General features: G+C 39.9%; 1 protein-coding gene across 5 annotated transcripts in view; it reads right to left on the bottom strand.

Annotated features, from left to right (window-relative positions):
- robo1 (roundabout, axon guidance receptor, homolog 1 (Drosophila)) overlaps nt 1-14,877 on the bottom strand; it is a 321,573-nt gene that overhangs the window by 142,060 nt on the left and 164,636 nt on the right. The gene's annotated exons all lie outside the window — the stretch shown is intronic.

Below are 14,877 nucleotides of genomic sequence, written 5' to 3'. Positions count from 1 at the left end.
CCAACACGATAAGACGACACAACCCTGTAGGCCCAATAAACTGCACTTACAAAAGATGGTCAGCCCAACTAATGATGGTGGGTAAAACTTTTCTTTTTTTTCCAAATACCAAAATAAAGGTTTTCCAAACATTACTATTCAACCCCTTCACCGTGATATCTCTAAATACAAAATGATGTGTAAGCTAATCTCACTATAAATAAAGATTTTCAAACATCAGTGAACAAACAGCATCATGAATGCCAAGTAACACCAGAAAGACTTAAGAAGTTTTGTTTGCCGTCTGCCATAAACCATGTAAGGCAACACAGCAAATATGTGGTTGTGGTCATTCAAGCAATGTGCTGAAGCCACTATTATGCCAGATGAGATTTGTGGAGGAAAACTGCTGGTGGTGGCAGCATGCACCATGCTGCAGGGCTTTCCTTCAGTAAAGTCAAGAAGGCATGTCAGAGACAGAGCCATAAGTAGCACCTTTTATAAAATTCCATAAGCCATGTACAGCTGAAGGAGAGGCTGCTCTGATTAGACGAGACCAAAATAGAAGTTTTTTGGTCAACATGTGAAGACTTGATGGGAAGATGAATGGAGCTAAATAGAGGGGGATCCTGAAAGAAAGCAAGTCATAGACTGACGATAGAGACTGGAGTCTGTGAAGGGAGTTCAACTCCCAGCAGGACAACGACCCTGAACATACAGCCAGAGACGCAACAGAATGCTGCAGGTCAAAGAATATTTGTGTTTTACAACACAACGGTTTACTCAGTGTCCAAACCTAGATTAAATTGGGAAGTCGTGTCTTGAGTGTCATTTTGCCTTCAACTGACAATTATGCACAACTGTGTGTTTGATTAAGATTGGGGTGTATAAAGGTGGTACAGGGTCTATTTGTGGCCCTTAGAATTATTTTGTATGGCCAACGAAGACAATTCACAAATGGTACGAATTTGTCCACACAGGTGGTTTTCAGAAAGAAGTATCAATTGATTCAAGGCCTTTCAGAAAAGATAAAAAATATATGAATCTTCCCAAAATGAAAAATGTTAGATCCAACATGTTTTATTAAACACATTTCTTTGCTTTCATTTTAATTTAATCAGAAATGGGACAAGAAAACAGTGAATGCAGAGTTAGTTTCACTCTTGTTTGTAAAAAGCAAGCCTTTTCAAAGAAAGAATGATTTAGTTTTATGTGATGTGAAGAGACCCAAAATGTTCAAGATGAAGATGAGAAAATAACAGACTGCAAAAAACTACATAAGTCAAACTGCATTGTTTGATTTCATTCAATTGTGTGTTTTTTGTTTTTAATCACAAGAAAAAAAAATCTGGCCCTAAAATTGAAGGATGGTGGCTCAGATGGCAAAAAGTGTGAACATTGCACAGTTAGCACACCATTTTCCCTGAAAATTTTAACAACCTACAATTTTTGTAGGTTGTTAAAATTTTCCATCCCTTATCAAAATTTTCAACCTACACTGAAGTTGTAGGTTGTTACAAAATGCCAAAAAAGTTCAAGGGACTTGCATACGTTTTGCAATGCACTGTTGCAGTTAGAGTATGAGGGCTTTGCATGGATCAAACCAAGTAAAAGAAGCATAAACTCAATCCTTTCTGGCAACCAGAGGGGCTACAAGTCAAATAAAAACAACACGTCCTGTTTCCAGGTAACCAGCTGTAGTGAGCATGTGAATACAAGGGCAGTGCTAATGGGCCAGAATTCCCCTGAGAAGCACTTTCCAACCGTCCTGTTCATACTGTACAAAGTACACAGGAGCAGCGAGCAAAGGGAAGGAGTCGCACAAGGAATGCGTGATGATTCAACCAGCTGTATCTGAGTTATGGTTTGAATCAGTAAGGTCAGGCTGATGTTTCTCAGGCTGGCTGAACCGTGTGACAACAGATGTAGACCAAGACGGTGAAGAACAGCTAAAATTAACCCAGGAGTTAAACGTGGATTGAGGTGGGCCCCCTGAGCGGGGAGCTTCCATCCCTCAGGAATGAGGCGGGTGCCAGGCGAAGTGAAACAGGCTGACTGAGGAACGGCTGCACCAGTCCGCCGGGGTTCCATTGGTCTCAGAGCATGCGTACTCTAACTCTTTGGGGGTTGAAGGAAAACTTAAATGGCAGGAGCAAACCTCGGCTAACGTGATTAATAAACCACGGCAACATGCAGAGAGATGATTAACTTATTCCCTCCCCTGCCGATGCCCTTCCATGTTGCTTGTTGCATCTCTGTCAGACAATCAATAAGCTATTATAGTTCCAAACAGCAGGCAAATTAGCTTAGGCCTGCCCCTGCAGAGTCGGCACTCCAAACTAATTCCACCGGAGGGGGAAAAAAAACAACAAAAACAAACGATGAGACGCAAAGACCGGTTCTTGAGCTAATCACCTGCCACATTGTTACTATTAGCAACATTCTTACGGTGAACTTATATCCGGTTCTGAGGTATGACTATTGAAACAAGTCACTTTCTCAACAAGCCAAAGAAAAACTGTGCCTCTTTGGAACAAGTAAGTTAAGAGCAAAACATGAGTACTGGTTAAACTGGAGTTAAAAAGCAGCGTTAGGGTGGGTCAGACCTTTGCTATTTTTAGAGAGGAAGAAGACTTGAGGCCTTTCTGTGCCGTCTTACTGTCACTGTGTTTCCATCACAAATGTATGTTTGTCGATATTCTGCTAATGTGAAAAAGAAACTTTAGCAATTACGGTTTTTCCTTTAAATAAGAAATTAAATAAGAAATTAAAATCACACGTAAATAATCTTTTTCACGCGATAAGTCATCAAAAAACATGGCAGTGACGAATGTTAACAGTTACATGAGATTATATTTATAATATTCATGGCTGATTGATTCTCCTCCTTTCACTTCCTGTCGTCTTCTTTGTCGTTTTTGTCAGTGGTAACATCCGGCTCTTCATTACGTGACTCGTATGATGTTTCCATTGCAGTTTTGCAAGACACATTGACTGAAAAACCCCCTCATTCTCACACAAAAGAATTTTGCAAAAAAACTCTATGTTAATGTTTCCATTAAGTGAATTTACTTTTGTAATTTCAATTTGTGCAATTCTGTGGTTAATGGAAACATAGGTGAGCCCATGGGTTAAACAAGCAAAGACAGCTCAGCATTTGATACCATAGTAAACGAGGCAGTGGTGGAATGGAAGGAGTCCAGAGAGGAAGAATAGAGAAGTTCCCCTCGAGCCTAACAACAATACGATATCCATCCAATTCAGAACTTCACTGCTGAATCAGATGTCAGCTATTTCAAACGTATCCAAAGCGACACGGAGAACTGCTTGATATTTGAATGGGTCCTCATCTTTTCTTTCTTTGCACATGACGTCCCTGTGTCTGTCTTTTATCCAGCTCTTTGCCAGTATATGGTTACATGGAGCTCTTTTTGTTATCTGGCCACACCCTGTTTAGAAAGGTCAATTGGGAACAAAGAGGAGGTGAGAGTGTCTCTGTTCTATTCACTGCTCTGCCTGGCTCCATGTCTCCTTATGGTCTTTATTAGAGCGTTGCGTATGTTTACATACCCAACACTGGGGCTGTTCACCACACATGTAGTTAGGCCTCAGGTGGATAAACATGATTTGCTGACTTAATAAAGTGAGGCAGATTTTTAAACACGTCTAAAGATACAACGGGTTTTATTTCTGATCAGTGTAGGTTTGCTGCTTTCCTACCCATCCTTGTGTTTTTGTTACAGATGCACCAAGAAATCATCCGTTAACTGGTATTAGCATTCAGCTTGATGGAACCTGACTGGAAAATAATATCAATTTCCATTCTATGAACACTATAATAACCTCCATGCTCCAAATTCTGATCAGTGCATCACAAATATTTGTGAACTTGATCATCTTCCACAGTATTTAACTTTATACAACTATGGGTGAAACTATTAGAATGCTGAATATTGAGGGATTTGACAGAAAATTAGGAATACACCGATTTATTGGTCAACAATTTATATGCAAGTCCGATCTATGGTTGGCTGATCATATGCTTCACATGCCTTCACAGAGGCATGTGAAGCTGATCTTATCCCCCAATCTTATCAACCTCAGCTAAGGTCTAAAGATCAGCCACTGTCCTCTTCTGCTGTGCAGTGAGAGAGGTTTGTCTGACAAACCGACCCACCAGGTTATGTCTGCATGTTTGCACTTAACAATAGTCACAACACTTTTACCAATTTGCTGACTTTCTTGCTATATTTAGCAACATTTCAGACAAAGAAAACTGGCCAAAATCAGAATCGGCAGGTCAGGCTTTTTAAAGATAATTGATGATCGGCCAGAAAACTGCAATCGGTTCACCACTACAAAAATGTTCAAAATGTTATGTTCAGAGATCGCTGTAGAATCCCAAAGAAATCACTGACAACAATTTTCTCTCATACAGACCTATTTTTGGGTGTGTGACTCAACAAAAGGCTCATTTTAAAGCAGTAGGCACCCTAACAATCAAAGTACCTACCTCAGGTAACAAGGACAATTAGATGTCAGTAGAATGCCAGCATTTATTCGCTGTTGGCATTAATCATCGACTGATGGCAAAGTTGTGACTATCCCTAGTCAGCAGCAAGAAGTCTCATTTGTAGCCCAAGCACACAAGGCAGATCATTATCAGTGTTTGGGTCTTACTCCTTACCTCACCAGCTCTGGCTGCCTGTCATGCAGCAGACTCAGCAACATGCTACAAACCTGATTATATTTCAGCTGGGGTTTTTTCCCTAAGCTTTTCTCTTCCTCTCGTTTGCATAAATTTTGGAAATATGCCTGTTTGAAAGAGCAGAGAAGATGAAAAGCAAATAGAAAAAAATGTTTTTGGAAGATGGTACTCAAAGAGACTGATATTACACATAAGAGGCATTTTAGTTGGGGCGACAGTTGGTTGGTAGGAGTAACCAGTGGGTTGTCAGTTTGAATCCCTGCTCTGACTGTTTCAGTCATTGCGCCCATGGGCAAGACACCCGCTTTGCCTGCTGGTGTAAACCAGCAGCCCGTACAAGGCAGCCTCACTTCTGTCAGACTGCCCCAATGTAGCTGTGGCTACTATCCAGTAGCTTACAAACATCAGTGTGTGAATGCGTGCGTGAATGTGTGTGTGTGAATGACTGAAAGTAGTGTGAAACGTTTGGGGTCCTCTCAAAAATCTATATTTTCCATTGTATTTTTCCTTTTGAATTGTCAAAACATAATGTGAAGCACAAGCACTTTTGCACCAAAATCACCACCCTTTAGTGTGGATAGTGTTACCAAGTGAAGGCGATTCAGCCAACTACTTTGAGATATTCTAAAAAAATTTTAAATGACATCAGAGAAGGTACTGAACCTGTTAGAAACTATTAAAAAGTATTTTGTACGTGTGAAGACATAATTTGATCTGTGAAACAGCGAGTGAGAGCAAGACTTTCAGCAGCTAACAGGAAGGCAAATGTTCAACAATTTATCCTATTATAATATAAATCTCTGTCATAGATCATCATACATCTGCAATATAATGTAAACAGAGATTGCTGTATTTTTTAAATTCTAACTGCATACAATTGATCGCACTGATTTACCAGAGAAACAAAATTTCTTTAACATTTTGTGATTCAGAGCAATGAAACTGGATGTTTGCCTTTGCAGGGTGGTAAGAACTACTGCCATCTTAGACATTATGCTGATGATGCTGCTCACTCCTTGTCCGTCCATCCATTATCAAACACCCTTCTCCCTAGTTGGATCTTAAGGGGTGCTGGTGGCCATCTCCCGCGGTCAATGGGCAAGAGGCGGGGTCACCCTGGACAGGTCGCCTATTAATCGCAGGCTCACTCCTCAAACCTTTTGATAAAAAAACAAAATCTATGATATTAGAGATAATTTGGGTCTAGATGTCATACATGGTTATTTCTCTCCAGTGTCCAGTGATAAAACAACACATTTTTAAACCTTTTTCTTTTCTCTCCAAGGTTACTAGGATATTTTGATTAGCTAGCACGAGATACAATACCAACCCTTCAATCACTCTTAAGACATCCTGTTAGCTAGAGTTTTTTCTCATTGTAAAAGCAACAATCACGAGTTTTAGACAAACTTGTTAAGTCTGTCTTCATCCATGTACGCTTTAGCGTAGCTAATAGACGAGAAGTTGGTAGTATGTCATCCAAGAATGAATCGTAATGGCAAAGCGTCGCATGATTTGCTCGGACTCATCTTATGTAGAACTTGATTACATTTTTTGGACCCTTTTGAAGTACTGGGTGAAAAACCCTTCAAGCTCTCCTCACCAAACCGCTTAATCCCCCCGTAGCTCCATCGACTCGGAGGAGCACGTCGGAAGGTTTCAAGCGAGGGCTTAACTGGGTTTAATAACCAGAGTGTGTCCATGTAGCAGAAAGCCTCGTCATATGACCAGATACAAGAACTGCACGCACGGCCCTCACAGACACAAACACATGTTCATGCAGACTCTTGATTTCTTTTTTTTTTTTTTTTTTGGCCACACTGCCAAGTGAAGATTACACTTTACAGCAAGAGAAATATCAAGGTCTCTGCAGAAGAGGTGAAGATTAGAGAAAGCAGCATGCATTCATCTGCCTCATGACATGCAGACAAAGATGCAATCCAAGCAAACGGATACTTCAAAACAATTTAAAACATTTGAGCTGAACTTTGTGTGTACAGAAAACACACAAAGTTATTTTGAGTGAGAAGGGAAGGCAGTCGGCTATCGGTGCTCATTCCAAGCGGCTCTCCAAGGGCACTTGATTAAAGATCTCACATAGTGCATCTTATCTGCTCTGGGCCAGCACTTCAAAATACTAATATCATACTTGAGGGTCCTGGATGCAGCGGCCGCCCTGCACATGGTGGTTTTGTGCTCTGGAAGCAGTCAAAGGATTGCAGGGAAGTCAAAAACTATTCACGGCCGTGAAGGAGGAGGGAAGAAAAGTAAAGCCCCAACCAAAACATACAAAGCAGAGTGCAGAAGAGCTTCTTTTTCAGGGACGTTTTACGATACCTGTGCAGCGTCAACATATGCGAGGCATAATCGCTCAGGAAAGCAGTTAAAGTGGACTCCATGAATCAGTTTATTTCTTTTCCCCTTAAAGGAGATGAAGCATTTCCTACACGACTGCAGACAGAGAGAGAAGAAAGTCGCAGCAAAGCAGTTGGATTTAAACAGATCATACTTTAGGTTCTCAAGTTACATACATAAGGAGACATCAAAGAGCAAAATATGCCCAATGCTTTCCATAAATATTCACTCCAAATGCTTTTTAGATTTTGCAATGCTGTATTAAAGTTCAACATGTTTTATTGGAATTTTATGTAATAGACCAACAGAGAAAGATGTTTCCATTGACCATGAAATTGCACAAAGGAATAAAATTTGCTTAATGGAAACACTGCAAATAATAATAATAATAATAAAAACGTTTTCTGATTAAATGTTTTTGCGCTAGGATGAGTTGGGGTTTTTTGGCAGCATAAAAATGTATGTATTTTGCAAAACTGCAATGGAATTTTTTTTTTTCCACATCACGAGAAACTCCAGTTTGTATACAGCAGGAACGCACTGGCCTCCTTAGGAAATAAGCAGCTGGCTCCACCAGAAGTCTCACAGCATCACACAGTTAATCAAAAGTTAAGTTCGTCATTCGCAAGTGTTTGATCCACAGCTCTTCTGTAAAATCGTCCACTACAACTTCCCTAAAACGGCGCACATGCAGCCTCTTCAGTGTGGAAGAAGTTTGTCTCTCCAACGCCTCAACAAGACGTAAACTTCTCCTCTGATGATGTGTGCTGCTAGGATGGCTGAAATATAAATATACCTTATGACTCATGTACGCTGTTCATTGGTGAGAAAATGTGCTAAGACTTTGACATGCATAATCTCTCCAGCCAATACTACTGAGCTTTAGCTATTTTGCAAAGCAGAGTAGACAAAAGTAAAAATACATTAAACTTTCTGTCACAGTTTCAGAGTAAGATTAACTATTTTACCTTATTTAGATGATAAAGTTTCTGCCTTTTTCTGTTTTTAAATTTTGGTTTTCTTAAGAAGACAAAAGATGTATATAAAAACCGCTCTGTTGTACTTCTGAAGGGCTTGTCCTTCTGGTTTGTCTTGGCCATGTAATCCATCAGAGGCGGGCGGAGCACAGAGTGATTGATGCACTCCTTTAACCACTTCTGCACACCTGCCTCTTCCGCTCAGGTAGTTCCTTTTCACAAAGCACTAGACTAGATATTGTTCAATAGGGCAGTGTTCAGGCACTGACAGATTGATGGAATCAAATACATAACTCGCACAGGAAGTCATGCCTCACCCATCATGTCCTATCCAAGCCTTCATACTTGTGTAAACCAGTCCTTTCATTCTAGTTCCTCGGACCTGACTGGATATGTGTTGTATTTTATTTAGGCTTGATGCCAATGTTCACTGTAGAACAACACAAAGCCCTTAAAACTCTTAAAAAGCTGCCCTGCTTCTCTGCTCTGGCTCTTATCTGCTGTGCTCTACACTTTCCCATGGTAAGTATTTTCTGCTCTTGGCCCTCTATCAAGCCCTCAGTATTAGCTTTGGAAGGGAGGGCTGTGTGTGGGCGAGGTTCTGTTTGCCTGTTTGTCAAAAACACGGTTCTAAAATCTTTTGACATTTCACACATTTATACACAACAACCAGAAAAAAAGAGATGTGAGCTTGTTTTTATGCTGGCTCTGCAGAGCTGCTCTCAGTGGGACACAGAAGCAGTGTTTTAGGTCTGCTGGTACCTAGCAGGGTATGTTGCTATGTGGTTTTACAGGCTTTTGCAGCAAGCTAACAGAAACCCCACAGTATCACATTTATTTCTATAAAAGCTGCATGATGCAACTTTTATAGAAAGATGACTTTTACTTATTTGCTAAAATTATTCCTCTGGCCTGACAATATCATGTGAGGCAGATAAATTATGGGGGAAAAAAAATCAAGCTTCTCTGCCTCCTCCCTGTGGTTCTGCTGCTACCTGCAGAAACAAACCAATCAGAGCCAGGAGGAGGGTCTTAGCACTGTCAACCACTGTCATGCACGTGCTGCTTAATGTGCTGATGGCGGAGAAACAAATTACCGTCACAGGAAAACTGTTTATCCTAAATTATTAGTGGCCATGCTAATAAGCATTACCATCCATCCACAGCAGACTGTTGTTGGGATCTAGCTGTAGAAAAGCAGAGCAAGGGGCTGAGGCTGAGCAGCACGTACATGTGTTTGGTTGACAGCCTAAGACCCTCCTCCTGGCTCTGATTGGATGTTTCTGATGAGCGGCGTATTTCTCCTGTAGGGTCTCAAGGAAAAGGCAGAGGAGCTTGATTTTTTTCACAGATTATCTGTCTCATGTTATATTATCAGAGGCAAATATGTAAAAACATTTTACATAAAAGTTACCATCTCTAAAAATGTCATTTAACAACCGACTTTACCTTATCTAAAAATGATATTTAACTTAACTCGGATTCAAGGTTGCAATGAATGAATTGCTAACGATGCTAAATTCAGCAGACCACACAATTCATGCGTAAATATAATTTTTTTAGAGGTGGTCAAATTGAAATGCATGTGTCGAACCGATTTAACCAGAATAGGCTCCTTAAACAAATCCAGCTGCTCCTGGAAGTGAAGTCAGACATACTGTAATTTTAAGGTTCACAAAGCTGGGCTGCAATTGGCTTGAACCACAGTATGCACCTCGTAACTGTTTAGAAGCAGAGGGACTAAAAATAAAGCAGGATTTATTAAATCAGCCACACAAGCACACTTCACCGGACTCAAAGATTGTGGAAGGGGAAGAGGGACAGAGGAGTCTGTGCCTACGGTGTCGACTTCTGCAGCAAGACCCCTGGGTGCTCTGCTTGCACCAATTTGCTGCAAACGTCAGTGAAACAAATAACAGCCACAGAGATGTAGCAAAACTGTAGCAACACTGGAAGACCGCCAGAACAGTTGATGCCACTTCTGCTGCAAGTTAACAGTCCTGAATAGGCAGAGGACGATTACAGCTATCACGGTAAGCTAAGGATTTTCTATCACACGATTCTTAATATTTGAAGACCGTTTAGTATAAAGTCAAGGAAAGGGCCAGTCTAACTGGGCGGAACAGAGTTGCGCATTCTCACCTCCACACGCCAATCAGTTCGATTGGTGTGTGGAGGTGTTCGATTAAAACGGACCAAACAGGGTTGTTGTGAATAAACCCAAAGCCTCATTATACTTTACACAAAATGACAAAAATTCTATAGAACATTTTTCAAAGGGGGTTCTGCAAAAAGATCCCAACCACAATCACAGCTTGACTGACAGGTTTTCACATCAGTGGGAGCTTGCAATGCCTCCTTTAGACTGGTGCGAGCCAGCCAACTGTTCCCCACGCAACAGATGACACATAATCTGCTGGGACGGACCCCCTTCGCCTCAAGACTTCTGACATGCTGACCCTCCCCCCTCCCTCCCCAATTATCAGATAGTCATTGAAGCCAGCTGTCTTCATACGGTGACAGAGATTTTTCAGCAGCACAGAGATCAATGTGATTGTGAGATAAACTTGGCTGAGGAGAGTTTCATGCAGTGGACCGAACTCATGTAAACATCCTTCTACTTCTGTTGTTAGTGGCTGTGAAAAGTAAACTCTGCCTCTGGTGTGAGGCATCTGCGTGTGGATGTGAGGGCCCGCGGCCAACCTTGTGCGGTCCACACTGTGTAGTCAGCCAGGCCACTAGACAAAACTCGAGCCCCGAGGTTATCGCACGCTCAAGTGGTGCAGTGTGCCGTCCATTACCTCACTTTACTATCTCCACATCCAGAAAAAGGGAAACCAGCTATTCATAGAGCCTCTCAGAGCCCCAGGCAGAGTGCTGGGTAAAGATTATATAGTAAGAACACATATCTCATTGTGTCTATGAGGTCGTTTGTAATCTTTAAACAAATGCGGAGGCACAAAACCATAAATTCTGTAAAGTCCTCCTTCCTTAGCTTTGGTGCTAAAAGCTCAATATGTGGGAATGATTCAAAAAAATATGTGACTTTTCAAGAATCTGCTTTGTTTTGCAAAAGTATTTGCACTCTTGGAAGATTTTCAATTTTATAAACCACAAACCTCAACATGTTTTTATTAGTGGTGGGACTCAATTAAACGTTTTAACCGAGTTACCTGCACTGTCTGTAATTAATTAATCAACATTAAATGCATTTTAATCAAAAACCATGTATCGACAAAATAAACACTTGTAATTTGATTTGAAACAGAAATCAAATTACGTGGAAAAAATTCACATGAAACATAAATCAAGATAAGTTTTCCATTTGGGTTTAAAAGAAGACAAACGATCCTAAAACACATTTTTAAAAGAAGCCAAATGAGACTTGAGTCATGGTCAATAATATATGCACAAATAATATACAGGCATACAAATCGAACTGCACAGTTAATGCTATTGGTGGAACAAACAGTTCGAGCAGGACGTAAACAGACAATATGCTAAGGTGATTGTGGCTTGTGAGTATAAATTTATAAAAAAAACACATTTTCTTAAAGTAATTAGCTGAAGCTTATCTTCTTTTTCTGCGCATGAGAAAAATAAATTATTCAAATGCAGATTATGTAAGATTAGTTTAACTTCCCTTCAAGCTATAATATACAGGCTTAGCTTAAATTTAGGGCCAATTTATATGTTTTGCACAAACTATCTGCAGATGAACGTAGTGAGTTTGACAGAATGATGCCTCGACAGCTACATTACTTTAGTCCAATGAGAAAATCATGCACTGATGTGTAAAACAGTGAGACTTGGGCAACTCATGCATTGCTTATTACTATAAAGCACTTTTAAATCCCTGCATAGTGTACCAGTTTGCTAAATCTCCAAACTAGAGGGCTCAGCTACAGCCTCCTTGCTGAGTAAACTCATATAAATCTTCACATTATTGAGTCAAATAGGTGCAAAAGACTTTGCTATAAATACTTTTGGCTTGAATAAATGTTAATTTGGCTGTTCCACACGCCATGTCATTACCATTTCTCTTTTTCTGGCTTCCTTAAGCTTACTTTTTTTTCTTCTTGTGTTTCTTCATTTTACATTATTTCGGACATGTTACTCAATACGACTATCATAAGCTACAAGCCTGAACACAGCTGAAAAGGTTGGAATAATAATGCCGCCATATACGTCCTGTAATAGTTGATAAGGTGTCCTGCAGTAATTTCCTTTGTTGCCTTTAATGGTTGAATTTTAAATTTGACCACCATTGTTCAAAAATGTCTAAAATGTTTGTTTAGCATAATTACTTGAAAAGCTTCTTTTAAAGTTCACCTCCTGCACACATCACCTCCAACGTGGAACATGCTTTTCTTACTCTTTGTTCTTTATCAGTTGCAAGTCCTCAAGTAGGAAGGAAGCTCATTAAAGGATGTTGACATATTTAATAAAAAGAAAACAACAATGTAATAGGAGGGGGAAAAAAATCCTAAGCTTGTTTGAACACAAACAAGATTCATGGCTAATGCGTTAGTCCGGGTTTTGGGTTAGAGGCCAGAGATAGGGAGACTGTACATTCAGTTAATGATAAACCAAACAAGCTGGGTTAGCTCTGTGGCCTTGCAAAACAGTACTTGTTGAAACATGGATTAAGTTAACAATTGGTCATAAGGGAAACTGTAAATTCCAAGCCAACCACCTCTCTCTCTCAAAAGAAAATTGTGTTTTTAGCCTTTAAAGTGTTAATGTCAGAGAGGGAGAGCAAGGCAAAGTAAACACTTTTAAAACTTAAGACTTCGTTCTTAAGAGTTTCACCTGAAACTAAAAGGAACTCTGTAAAGCACTCACTGCATACCTATATGGCAAACATCTTGAACTAAAATAAATACAAAACCCTCTTCTAGCTTCATAAGGCAGATTTATAGCTTGTAGTTTGTTCACTCTGGATTTGAATGTAGCCTTGAAAAAAAAATGTCAGGGTTTCTGTTATATTTTTTTCCTCTCCTTCTGCCATTTTTTCAGTCGGCAGGCCTCCATTCTGGTTGCTCAAACAACATAATTATATGTAGTTAAGCATAAGCTGCAGAGAGGGGTGAGTGAGGGACATACACTAAGCATGGAGGAGAGAGAGAGAGTGCTTGGGAGTAGTGGTTTGTCATTACTGGTCTGTTGAACCTTACAGAAAATAAGCAGCCTAAACTTGAGACTGAGCCAGTGGTACTTTGTACTCTGCTCCCGTTTCTTGCCAAAAGTCTTCTTTTTTTCAAGTTGAAAAGCTCACCGCATACATAAACAGCATAAAGTCTCAAATATGGGGGGAAAAAATCGCTACAGCTCAAATATGTGTGAAAACATGCTAAGCCAAATTTGTAAAACTACATTTTTCACAATTTTGGAATATACAGTGCCTTGCAAAATATTGATCAACTTAAAAAAATAAAATAAAAAAATTTTGATGTCATGATATTAGAACATATTGGTAAATATTGTGATGATGATTCTGTTTCATCTGCGTTTCCATCATCCTGTGACCTTTAGCCTTTTGGGCAATGTGTTCGGTTTGAACATCTGCAGCCGTAAGACTGGCTAAAGATATAAAATTTAAATTTAGAACACTTTGAATATATTAGCCAACAATTATTGATGACGATATATTCACAATATTTTGTGTAGCCCCAGTCATATCCACTGCTTCCAATCAGCTTTATTGGAAGTTTATATGATAGAACAGAAAGTAGTGCATTATAGTAAAAAAAACCCAACTAATCAATAGCTTTCCATTTTTTTTTACTTTTTCCAGTTAAAGGATGTTCAAAATAAAAGATCCTCCAGACTCAATACATAACACGGAAATATTTAATTATTTCTTGTACGGCACGGTACCAATTGGTCCACGGACCGGTACCGGTTCGCGGCCCGGGGTTGGGGACCACTGCTCTAGATCATTCACAACACCACATGTCTGGCAGCAAATTACAAATGTAGCATCCTTTTGTGTTTTTTTATTTTATTTTTACAATGCCGTTTGTCTTGCAATTGTAAGAAAACGGCAAGATGAGTGTGTTAATTTTTACACACTTGTTAAGTGTTAAAAGTAAAATTATTCCATCAAAAGCGTTACCACTGATCTCTAAGCTGCCTTTTTGCTAGTTTTTATTATATTCTTTAACAAACAGCCTTTACAGAATAGCCTTCAAACTTCAGAATTTTACTTTATATTATATTAAGGGTGCCAGAGTAAAGGGACCAAGTATGTCTTCCAGTCATAAATTATGTTCAACCTTGTTTTTCCCTGTTACGTAAATTAAAAAATAAAATCTATAGTTGAAATCTCACAACGGTGGAACATTTCAAGGAATCTAAATGCTTTTGCTTAAGGCACTGTACATTATGAGTTCAACATACTCCAAGTTAAGGTGTTATGTCTCATCTGAAACCAGACAGTCGACCATTACAAGTGAAATAGAAAAACTACTCAGCAGGCACCTCAAAATCAGCCTCTGCAGAGTCCAAAAGCCATCCACTACCCCACCCACCACACTCATTCACACCTAAATGCAGTCAACACACACACACACACACACGCACCCCTACACACACACGTACCATTCTTTCTTTTCCCCATCTTGATTAGATTACAGTGAGCGGGTTGGTGACAGCCTCTGGGCATGCTTGAGGAGCGGCTGATATGTGAGCCGTCCTCCTCGCCCCGCACTCTCAGCCAGTCAAGACGGAAAGAGATAATATGTCTAAAATGCTGACCTTACTGACGAAAGCCGCTTCTGAAGGGCACCTTTGAAACTAATTTGTCAACATTGAATGCAATAGGCAAAAACTGTGATATATTTTAAAAACTCATGT

Source organism: Xiphophorus couchianus, chromosome 18, assembly GCF_001444195.1.
Source record: "Xiphophorus couchianus chromosome 18, X_couchianus-1.0, whole genome shotgun sequence".
Lineage (NCBI taxonomy): Eukaryota > Metazoa > Chordata > Actinopteri > Cyprinodontiformes > Poeciliidae > Xiphophorus > Xiphophorus couchianus.
This window is presented reverse-complemented; position numbering and strand designations above follow the sequence as displayed.